The 11,349-nt window shown below is 53.8% G+C and overlaps 1 protein-coding gene across 1 annotated transcript in view; it reads left to right on the top strand.

Annotated features, from left to right (window-relative positions):
* The first annotated feature begins 6,251 nt into the window (after positions 1-6,251).
* ANKRD11 (ankyrin repeat domain containing 11) overlaps positions 6,252-11,349 on the top strand; it is a 129,560-nt gene continuing 124,462 nt past the window's right edge. Inside the window, exon 1 of the mRNA XM_066194771.1 lies at positions 6,252-6,349. The gene's annotated coding sequence lies outside the window, so the exon portion shown is untranslated. The remainder of the gene's footprint in view (positions 6,350-11,349) is intronic.

Here is an 11,349-nt window from a genome sequence, read left to right as displayed (position 1 = left end):
TGGCCAGGGCCCGTCCCAGCCTTGGCTTGGTCCCGGATTATTTAGGCAGGAGAACAATGGCCTGGGAGGGGCGAGAGGATCCCTGCAAGCATAGCATGGGGCCTGATACTGGAACCTGGTGGTGTGAGCACACAACTAGCCTGGCTCTGGGATTTTATCCCTCTTAATCCCGTGTAACTGTAATGCCTGGGAAAAGAAGGAACAACCTCCACAGTCTTAGATTCAGCAGAGAGGAAAGAGACCGGCTCCCTCCCTGTGCAGCTGTTGCTGAGGAAGGTTCCCCTTGTGCCAGCCTGAGGTAGGAGTGAGCTCTGGTAGGAAACAGCGTTTGTGTCTGTGAGGGAGTGAGGGACTGAACTGTGCTCTGAGGGAAAGGGAGTGAACAAATACATAGAAATCCACATTTACTGTGAGGGTGGTCAGGCCCTGGCGCAGGTTGCCCTGCGAAGCTGTGGCTGCCCCATCCCTGGCACCTTCATGTCCCCTCACTCCTGGAAATCTCTTTGTGTCACTGATTGGATCAAACAGTTCAGTTTACAGACAGACAGATCAGTACTGATAATAATAGCAATAGTAATAATAATAATAATACACGAGGGCTGCTCAGAGCTGGGAGGGGATGTGGCATCTGGGGGCACCCCCACACAAATATCATGTGGAACACCCAGGAGGCTGCACTGACTCCCAGCTGGGAGAGCCAGGCCTGGGTGTGACCAAGCTGTGCTCAACTGGGAGTACTGGTTATTTACAGACACATCACAAAGCTGGAGATGACACCATTTCTATCCTTCACACTGGGCTTCAAAGGTAACCAGATGACAGAGCACCAGGAAGGCTGGACAGATCAGCTGGGGCTGCCCCTGGATCCCTGGAAGTGTCCAAGGCCAGGCTGGACAGGGCTTGGAGCAATCTGAGCTAGTGGAAGGTGTCCCTGCCCATGGCAGGGTTGGCACTGGATGGACTTTAAGGTCCCTTTCCACCCAAACCATTCCAGGACTCCATGAAGGAGGGCTGGGGCTCTTTGCCTCACTGGTGCCAGTACAAAGTGATGCCAGAAAGGAGAGCCAGGAGGTTCTGCCCTACGTGGGCACCTCAGGCTGTCCCCTCCGTGTGTGCCAGAGGTGACCTTGGGAAAGGTGGCTTCAGTCACTGCCCCTGGACTGGCAATATGCTCCTTTGGGAGTAAGCCAATATTCTGAGAGGACAGATATAACCTGATCCAGGCTTGGCCTCGCTGGGATGTGCTCCAGCCATGACATCACTCAGTAATGCCACGTCTGTTTACTACCGGGGAAAGGTGCTGGATTGGAGGCTGAAATCCCTGCTTTATCTCCTGAGCAGGTTAGGAGCAGGAAGCAGCATTAGCACTCACATCTTGTTCTTTTCAGGCCAAGAGAAGTCAGTTTCCATGGGAAACACAGCTCTGCTCTGTCTGAGCATTCACCTCTCCTGTTTCCATGCCCCCTGTAAGACACTCCTGCCCTCTGAGGCTCGGGAAGTTCCTGAGCCCCCCCAGCTTATCCCTGACTCATTTCCACACAGCACTTTGCCAGGGGAAATGGATACCTGGAATCGGGTGGCCACTGCACCATCCACACACTTCTCATCAGTGAGTCAAAGGATTACATGCAGAGCTGAAGCTGCTGGAAGGTAAATTCAGACTTTTTACAGGATGAAACCCCCTCCCAGCAGCTGAGCCAGGACTTTTCTCCAGCAGGACAAACCACCCAGCTCTGAGGGCCCGGAGTTTCCCAGCATCCCCCAGCACTGTGCATCTCTGTCATGCACCAGATGGGATTTTTTCGATTACTTCTTTGCAGATGACAAATCAAGGTCAAGGGATGGATGCTCCCCTTCAGCACAGCAAGGCCAAGAAAACCTTAGGGTCAGCAACAAAGGATGTGCTTAAATAGACCACATGGTTTTCCTTCGAGCACAGTAAAACTCCTCACCAGGGAAGAGCTGCTCAGCCTTTTTCCATGAGCCAGTCCAAACCCATCACACCTATTTACTCCTGCAGGAGCAGCTTGGGATCACAGCGAGTTCCAGTTCCCTGGCAGAGACAGCATGGCACCGACACTGCTCCTCCCTGGGGCACGTGGTGAGCCCAGGACACAGCACTGGGGTACAAATCTACCTTTGGGTCACCTCTAAAGCCCTGGGAGTGTACAACAGCCAGGTGACAGATGGCTGGAGGCAGGGGATCATGGGGACTCAGCCACCCCAGAGCAGCCAGCGCTCCGTCTGCCAGCCGGGGCTTAGAAACCTCCGGAAAAGCCGACACAGGGAGGAGGGAGCAACACTCAGAGAGTGCCGGGGGTAAGGGGCAGAGCAGGGGGAGGGAAATGGCTGTTTGTGCCTCAGAGCAGATGAGCCTGCGGGAGTGCACTCCCCAGAGAGCTGCTGGAGAGGCCCGGGAATCCATCTGTGTGCGGGAGGTGGCTGGAGTCATCTCCAAACCCCGCAGATCAGAGGAGGTCACTAAGCTCCGAGTGAGCAACTGTCACTCCACACCCCTGAAATCCATAAGCAGCCTGGAAACCTAAAGCCTGTCATTAGGAATGATAAAAACAGTAATTAGAGCCGGGCTGTCATGAGTTCACACCTGGAACATCAATACAAGGCGTTTACCCAGCAGCAGGAGAGCACTTCCCCCAGAATCCATCCTCTGTGGATGCACCAGGCACAAAGCTCCACGGACAACTCTTCATACAGGTATAAGTAAATCCTGCAAGGAGCCTTGCAAACAGACTTTATCCACCACAACAGCAGCTCCCAGCTTTGAGGGATCCAAAAATTCTGCTGCTGTGGAAGCACAGGAGCTACATCAGCTCCTGGGCTGTGGCCTCTGCCTTGTCCTGATCCCTGTCCTGGTGCTTCACTGGACTCAGCTGGGTGCACAGTGGTCTGCACCAAGGAGTTAAACCTTCAAAACACACAGATTAGGGGGCAAAGAAGCTGTGCCAAGGAGTTAGACCTTCAAAAGAATGCGCATTTGAATATGAGAGAGCTGTTCCATGAGTTTAGCCTTCACTACATCTTGTAGAACTCTAAGCAGCCACCACACTGTAAAGCAGGTGACAACCCACACTTTTATTTCTTTATGGTATCACAGGTGGAACAGCTTAAGTTGGAGTGTCCTTAATGACAACAACAGCAAAGAAATACAAGGATGGCTTGAAAGTAGCTTTATTTAGTAAAACTGAATCTGTACAAAGCCAGGGAGGTTCCTGCTGCAGTACAGCAGCTGTACTCCTCACTGCCTTCCCAAATGGCTGCTTGGTTTGCCAAACCCATTTCTCTTCGAAATGTTAATAGATGACATTAATTAAAACATGAGCCAAGCTTGAAGTAAAGGTTTTCTTAATCACAGTTCTAAAGTTTTATTTTCTTGGCCTCTGTGATGTTGGCACCTGACTGGTCACTCAGGGCTTACCCTGTACCAGCCATAAATCACACCTTGTTTCATCTATTAAAAATAGATTCCCATCCCTCCATTCTGAGAGGAGCTGAATCAGCAGGAAACTGCACCCACAGTAGCACAGCCCAGGAATTCTGGACTTTAGGGTTGGCATGATGCTTCTATCCCTCACAACACAGCTGCTGAAGGATTGAGGTGGGTTTGGTCACCAGAGCAGGTTGCTGGATGGAGCAGGTGAGGGGCTGACACAGGCGCCATCTCCAGAGTGAGCCAGGAGGCAGTGCCAGAGCAAGGAGTGGAGGGTCAGGAGTTCTGTCCCCAAAGTCAGTGTCCTTTCAGCTCGCTGGGACAGACAGAAATAGGCCTGAAAGCACATTCCCCAAGCGGCCTAATTTCCCTGCCCTCACACAATGTTCTCTTTCCTCCGCAGCACCAGGGTATTTGTTTTATTTTAGGATTTAAGAGCTTACAACCTTTGTTGAAGGATAAAGGTGCTCAACATTTGACTGTAATTTTTTTTTTGTCTTAAGTATTGCAATTAAGGAGCAAAAGCCAGCCCAGGGTAACAAAGCCAGGCAGGTTAAACATCCCCATCACACAAGTCTCACCCAGAAAACCAGCAGAACAGCCCCCAAGGAAATAATCCTCCCATTCCTGCTGTCAGCTTCCCTTCTCTAAGAACTTGAAAGTTCTTCCCTGAACCAGGCTGTTGTGTTCAAATAGAAAAAGGTCAGGGTGACACAGAAAGGGTTTAACTTCCTCTCCAGCACTGGATCTCTGACCTGGATGACATTCAAGGTTGTCAAGGAAGCAGTTACAGAGAACTATATTTAGGAAATGAAAACACGTATTTCCCCTCTCCTCTGCTCAGAGGCCAACACTCACCTGCAGGGTTTGCTGTGACAAGAAGCTTAATGGAGAGGAAGCCAAAAAAACCCCAACCCCTTTCTTTTCACTGGTTTAGTAGGTCTTACAGAGGAAGAAGATGGGTAGAGATAAAAAAGACTAAGCCTAAGTGGAACACAGGACCAGCTTAACAGGCTCAGAATAAACCTCTCTCCTGCTGTTATTTAACACTGGACACGTGCTCCTGAGCCACTCCTTCCTGCTGAGCGCAGCACAGGGATTTCTCTTCCCGGGGGCCCGGGGCACAACCAGCACATGAGAACCATCCCTCCAGCTGCCAAGTGTGTGACCCTGCGTGGCCCTGCACATGCCAAAAGAGAAATCCCAGTTACAGCCCTGATCCTGGCAGAGGGGAGTTAAAAACCAGGAATATTCCAGATGAGGTCATGGGCAGAGCTGCTGCCTCCAGGCTTCCCCATCGGCAACCAAAACAACACGGCTCTGCCACCCACCAGGGCCCCGGGGCTGGGACCTGCTCCATAGACGGGATTCCTCCCTGGAATTCGGCTGCCTGGGTGACACAGAGGGGCTGGGGCAGACGTGTGGTACAAGGTACAGACACACAACAGAACAGCGGAATGGTTTGAGGTGGATGAACCTCAAAGGTCACCTGTTCTCACACCCTGCCATGGGCAGGGACACCTTCCACTGTCCCAGGCTGCTCCAAGTCCAGCCTGGCCTTGGACTCTTCCGGGGATCCAGGGGCAGCCACAGCTTCTCTGGGCACCCTGTGCCAGGGCCTCCCCACCTTCCCAGGGAACAATTCCTTCCCAGTCTCCATCTGTGACCAATGGATCCCAGCCTGTAATCAACCACCACCTTGTCAACCAGACCAGAACAGTGCCACATCCATTCCAGTCATCCCTTGAGCATTCCAAGAGAATGAAGGAATGACTTGGTATTATCCAGCAAGAATGACCTGTTTAGGAGACGTTTAAAATGCTTTTTTAGGAGGCACCTTGCACATAAAAACTGCACAAAAGCATTTTGGTGTTGTGTGATCAGCACTTGAAAGGATAAGAGAAAACAGGCTCAAAACCCGGACTGCTCAGGAGCAAGGAGCTGTCCCAGCCTGTCCCCGTGTTCTCCAGGGGGATCGCCCCGGGCTGGTGGAGCAGCCACTGCAGCACCCGCTGCCCCGGCCAGGGCACCTGTGTCACCCCTCACTGTCCTGCTGGGCAGCGACATCCAGCGCCGCCCCTCCGGAGCGCCAGGGCACGCGGGGCACCGGGAGCTTTAATGAGGCTGTGACTGAGGAACTGTGCCCAGAGCAGGACCCGAGCGCCGTGCCCGGCTGGCGCAGGGACACCAGGGGAACCCCCAGGAGCAGCGGAGTCAGCGTTTCCCAAATCGGCGTCTTGTCCCAATACCGATTTTCGGGTACGCCGGTGCCTCAAGTGGCAGCACCGACCACCGCCAACCGGGGAATGTCCGTTCCGGTGATCCCACAATGCCGGGGCAGCGCGGCGGACCCGGGGCTTTGCTCAGCCCACAGGCCCCGATCCTAGTCGCGGTCCCTGAGCTCGGCCCGGCTCGGCACACACGTCCCTGCGGTTCCGGTGCCGGTTCCGGTGTCCCGTTCCCGGTTCGGGTCCCCCCGGCCCCTCCCGGCCCCGCCCCGGAAGCGCCGCCCGGCGCGCGCGGCCAATGGGGGGCGGCACCGCCGGGACACGTCGCGCGCCGCCACGCTCCCGTCGCCCCCCCGCGCGCCGCCGGGGTTGGGGGGGCGCTGTTGCGGCTCCGCCCCCCCACCCCGGACCGCCGCGCCCGCCAATGAGCGGCGCCGTCTCATCGGGCCAATGAGCGGCGCTGTCTCAGCGGCGCGCGGGGGATGGAGCGCGCGGCCCGGAGCCGCCACGGCGCGCGCCCCCCCGCGCTAGGGCCGGACCCCGGGACCCCCGGACCCCCCCAAAACCGCCCCGAAAGGCGCCCGCAGCCCCCCCTCTATGCGGCGGGGCCGGCCGAGCCGCAGGCCTCGCTCCGCCGCGGGGCTGCCCTTGGCCTGCTGAGCGCCGAGCACCGGTAAGCGCCGGCGGGCGGCGGGCGGGTGGCGCGGGGGGGGGGCACCGGGGCGCTGGAGACATGGGGCGGAGGACACAGGGGCCCAGAGGGTCCCGGAGAGGGGCTGCGCGGCCTCGAGGGGCGCCGGGAGAGGCCCCCGGAGCGGGGGTCCGAGGTCGAAGGGGGGGGCACGGTGACGGGGTGGGGGATCGAGGGGGGGCACCGGTAGTGGCGGGAGGTGGAACCCGGTGCGGGGCGCGGGCGGCGCGGGGTCAGCTCGAGGGGAGGAAGCGCCGCAGCGCGAGTAGGAAGAGGATGTTGGGGTTTTGGGGGGGCGGCGAAGGAGGTGAGGGGCTATTTTGGGGTTGCCGGGGGGCGCCCAGGGGGCGCAGGGGGTGGGAAGAGGCTGCCGAGAGGGGGGGATGGCTTGGGGATGGTGGTTTGGAGTGGGCGCAGAGAGAGCCCGGGGGCTGGTCGGTGTTTTGGGGTGCGCAGGCTCGTGGGGAGCCATGGGAGGAACTCGGAGCTCCGTGTCGAGCCCGCAGTCCGCCCCCCCCCCCCCCCCGCCCTCCAGACCCCGTTTTTTGGGGTGAGGATGTTTTTTTCGCAGGGGTGCGGGGAAGGGTGTGTGTGGGGGGGGAAGTGCGTTTTGGGGTGAGCGTTGCGCTAGGAGGAACAATACCAAAAGTTGTCTGAAATGGTAATTTCCGTTTCCCATTTCATCATCCCCGGGTAGGCGTTAGCCCTGCGTGTGTGTGCGCAGGGCCGGGGCCGCACCGAGCCCAGCCGGCCCCAGCCCCGCCGCTTTTATTTATTTCCCAGTTTAATCTTTAAATCGCTCCGTGTTTCTGTCCTCCGAGGAGCCTTTGTGTGCCGGGGAGGGGCTGCTCGACACCTTTGCCCCTTAGCAGAAAGGAAGAGAGGAGAAGAAAAAAAAAAAAAAAGCCTCCCAAGCCCAAACAGCTGCAGCCCAGGACGAGCCTCCCCCAGCCCGGGGATGGATTCATGTTTAGAAAGGCAAATGACCTCGGAGGGAGCCGGGATGAGCCGAGCCCTCGGTGCCCTCTGCCCTTTCCCAGAGGGAGCAGCTGTCCGGGGTGTGCGGCTCAGAACGGGCCCTTCATTGAGGCACAGGGGCCGTGTGTTTACGGCTTGGCTTCTCCTCCAGGCTTGGGGATCTGTTTTGATATCCAGTTGCAGGAAAGGGTTCCTCCCCCCTCCTGGTTTTGTACACAAAGTGCTCTCTCACCGCTGGGGACACGGCTCTATAGGCAGAGAGCGAATTCCAGGCAGCTCTTGAAGCACAATTCCCTCCTGAGATGGCTTCTGAAATGGGGTATACACACCATTTTTACCCTTTCTGTAGGCAAAGATCTTTAGGTGGGAACATCTGTGCTGCCTTGTAGTGGCTGTGTGCTTTCCTGAAATTTATATAAATTTAAGGAACTCGGAGTTCAGTGTATTTCTCCTTTCTTTGTTTTGTTCATAAAATGGAACATTTTTATATAATGACTCCAATTATTTCCTTTTTCTGTGGAGGGAAAACCACTCCACAGAGTCACGGAGAGGGAAAAGCAGATTAACTCTCACGTTTCCCAGCGGCATCGATACATTCTTTGTGCGTGCCCTACCAGGAGCTCAGTATTTAACTTGATTAGCTTAAAAACGGAAAAAGTTGGCGTTTTCACGGGCTGGATTTTCTGGCAGATTCCAGGTTGGAGTAGTGTGAGATGGCTGTGGAGGGGGTTTGGAACGTGATGTGTGGAGCGAGCCCTGCGCTTCGGCGGGGGGAAACTCTGGGCACGGCGTTTGGTTCCGGAGCTCCGTGACCTGTTTTCTCTCCGTGGGAAGCGCTCGGCAGGGCAGGATCTGGCTCCGAGGGGTGCTCCGTGCCTGTGTGGGCGAGCTCTGGGGCTCCGTGCGAGCCGCTCCCGGGGCTCAAAGTCTGCGCTGCCTCGGGCTTTGCGGAGCTCAGCGCTTTGCACGCAGGAGCGCTCCGGCTCTCCCTGGCTGCTCCGGGGGAACTCGCCGGTCCTACGGGAAGGTGTCCGACCTGCCGGGGCACATTCAGCCTGGAATAGGGCTTTGCTGTGAGCCCGTCCGGGCGAGCCGGGACTTGTGTCACCCCGGGGTGTCTGAGTCAGTGCGAGGGCTTGGTTTGCCAAACTCGCAGCGAGCAGCACGCTGGGCTTGGAGCGCGGCGAGCCCTCGGTTCCCAAGGCTTTTTTTGCCTCATTCCTGTTGTAAATAGTGACCGAGGAGCCCCGGCCATGTCGGCGCTGGCTGCTGCGACTGGCTGGAAACTGGAGATGTTGCGTTTCGTGTTCCACGCTTGCTTTTGCTGTTCAGTTCTGCTTCTGCTTTTAGAAATGAACTCTTGTCTGTGTCTCCATTTCATAAAAAAGCATGGTTCTGAGCGAGCTGATTTTTTTTTTTTTCCCTGGGCAGCTTTTTTTGTTTTTCATGATGTTGCAACAGCATTTTCTCAGACTTAAACCTGCAGATTGTCCAGTTTGAGGGTTGGGTTTGGATGGAGGGGGGAGGAAATCTTAGAGAAAAAGCCCCAGAGCAAAAACCCTTTGGCCTAATTTCTTCTTCGTGTGTGATAGGCAACCTGATCAGATTATTTTGTTTTCCACTCGTGTTTTAAAGGACTAAGTCCCCCCAAATGCTTGTGAACAAAGCAGAGCGTAGCTCGCCGTCGTGCCGCGTTCTTCCGCTGCTCAGCAGAGCAGACAAATGCATTTCTCTGGGGTCAGTGAGACTCGTCGTGTTAATCAATACTGTACCAGCAGTGTTCCCTTTCCAGGGAACCAGATGGGCTGCTTACAACTGGTGCTGATTATTTTAACTGTGTAATTGTAACATGGCTGTGTGATGACAGTGTTTCCTGCAGATACTTCAAAGGAAGGTTCCCGACGAGTGTGTCTTTACAGCGTTTAATCTGTCCTCTTTGTCTTTATGTTGTGGCTTTTGGACATGTGTTTGAAGTACTAAGAGGGTTTTTTTTCCTTACCTCCAGCTTTTCTATACATTAAAAGGAGGCAGTGCTCTGGAATGATGAAGTGTCTCCAGTGTGGGAATAAACCCAGGGTTTTAGCGGCTCCCACAGTGGTGGGTTGGTTTCAGTGAGTTTTAGATACAGGCAGTGACTAAGCCAAAAGCTGGGAAGAGATTTAAGTGGCTGTGAGGAAATGGCAATATATTTTTTTAAAAATAGTGCATGTGGCTTTGTTTTGGGGAAAATATGTTGTGTGGTGACTTGAGTCTTAACTGGGACAGGCTAATTACTTGGTGAAGAAATCCTTCTCCCAGGGAAGGAAAGGCACAGGGCCGGAGCTGGTTAATTACATTTTGTAAAATTATGGAGTGACAGCTTTCTGAGGAGGTCTGCCCCTCTTCCTGCCCTGTACCTGAATTTCAGGCTCAGCAGTTGCCTTACGGATTGAAATTCCTCCTGGGTATTAAGATTTAATGGTGGTAGACCCAGAGCAAGTAGTGGCAGGTACTGCTGCTTTTCAGTACAACAAAGCAAATAATACTGGAAAATATTTACATGGGGGTTGTTATTCTCCTCGTATTTCCTTGATGAGCTCTAGTAAAGGTGCTTGTGTGCTCCCTCCATCGCCGGGGAGAATTCCCTGTATTTCGGTTGTAAAAGGCTGCGGAGAGGAACCGGTGTCTCCATAGCAAAGATTCCAGTGTTTCGTGATCAGCTCACATATATTTTTACCCCGTCTAATTTAAACCAGTCTGCACGACACTCACAGGAATGATTTGTATGCAGCTTTTAAATATTTTCCTCCTTCCTGCGTGAGGGATTAGCGGCACAGAGCTGCTTTTTCGGAGGGTTCTCAGCCAAGTGTTACGTAATTTGTGTGCCACCGATGCACGGCCATAAAAAATACTCCCATCAGTGTTAAGGGAAAGCTTGTGTAGGCAATTATTTGAAATCACAGGCGTCCTAAGCAGGTTTGTGCAGCCTTAAAATCTGGGCAAAACGCTGCCTTTGGAATCCTGCTGGGAAGGGGGGGGGGTGGGAAGCTGTCAGCGCCCGTGGTCTGGAGGCTGGGTTTGAGCACATTCTACTCCACTTTTTGAGCTTTCCCGTGTGAGAACTGGCATTTTCTGGTGTATTTTCTCAGGCAGCTGTTGGGTATTTAAAAAATCTTAATTTCTCTGAGTCTGGGTGGTGGTGTTTCAGCTGAGGGTGCTTATGGGTGATGCCAATTTGTAATCTTTTAGGAGAGTATGGTGGAAAAAAAAAGTAAAAAGAAGCTTAAATGCTAATAATAGTGAAAAATCTGCTCGGCATGGAGCACATGTGAAGAAAGCGGGTGCACGTCGGGCTGTGGAGTCTCTGTCAGCTGAGCTGGGGGCTTTTAAAAATCTGCTCTAATTTTTATGCTGCTTGTGGAATGGCTAATCCCATAAAAGCCTCGCACCTTTTGACAGATGAAACGCTGCTGTTCTTCACTTATTTGAGCAAAATATTTTTATAGATGGTATTAGCTCTGTGGCTCCAAGGGTAATGCAGTCCTTACATGAGAAAGATCTTGCTTTGATCTGACAGCTTTCAAGATCCATTTCCAATCTTGGAGTTCCATTAAGTCGGTTTGTAATGGTGCCCTCAGACTTTTTTTCTGTTTACGTGACTCTTTGGGGTGTTAACGTTGCTCTGTATTTGAGTTCTCTTTAATAAACTGAAGGCATAATTGGGGTCAGGAAAGGAAATAATCATGTTAGAAGGTGCAGTTAATTATATCAGGTATTTTGGGCTCCAGAATTCTTTGTCTTGATTCTGATGTTTTCTTCAAGTTGTAGGATGTAGTGAAATTATGAAGTCATCAAACTAGGACAGTGGGACAGGGTGATGTGTGATGGTTAATTTGGGGAGTATGAAATGAGTGTGGCTGCAGGCTTGATGTCCGTGAGGGCTGTGGAGGATAGGAGGGATGGTTCCCTCTTTTGTGGGGGAAGAGGTGATAGTCTGTGTCCATCCAACGGGGTCTACATGGTCC

This window comes from Chamaea fasciata, unplaced genomic scaffold, assembly GCF_029207755.1.
Source record: "Chamaea fasciata isolate MVZ Bird 193981 ecotype frontalis unplaced genomic scaffold, bChaFas1.0.hap1 SCAF_12, whole genome shotgun sequence".
In the NCBI taxonomy this organism is placed as follows: domain Eukaryota; kingdom Metazoa; phylum Chordata; class Aves; order Passeriformes; family Sylviidae; genus Chamaea; species Chamaea fasciata.
This window is presented reverse-complemented; position numbering and strand designations above follow the sequence as displayed.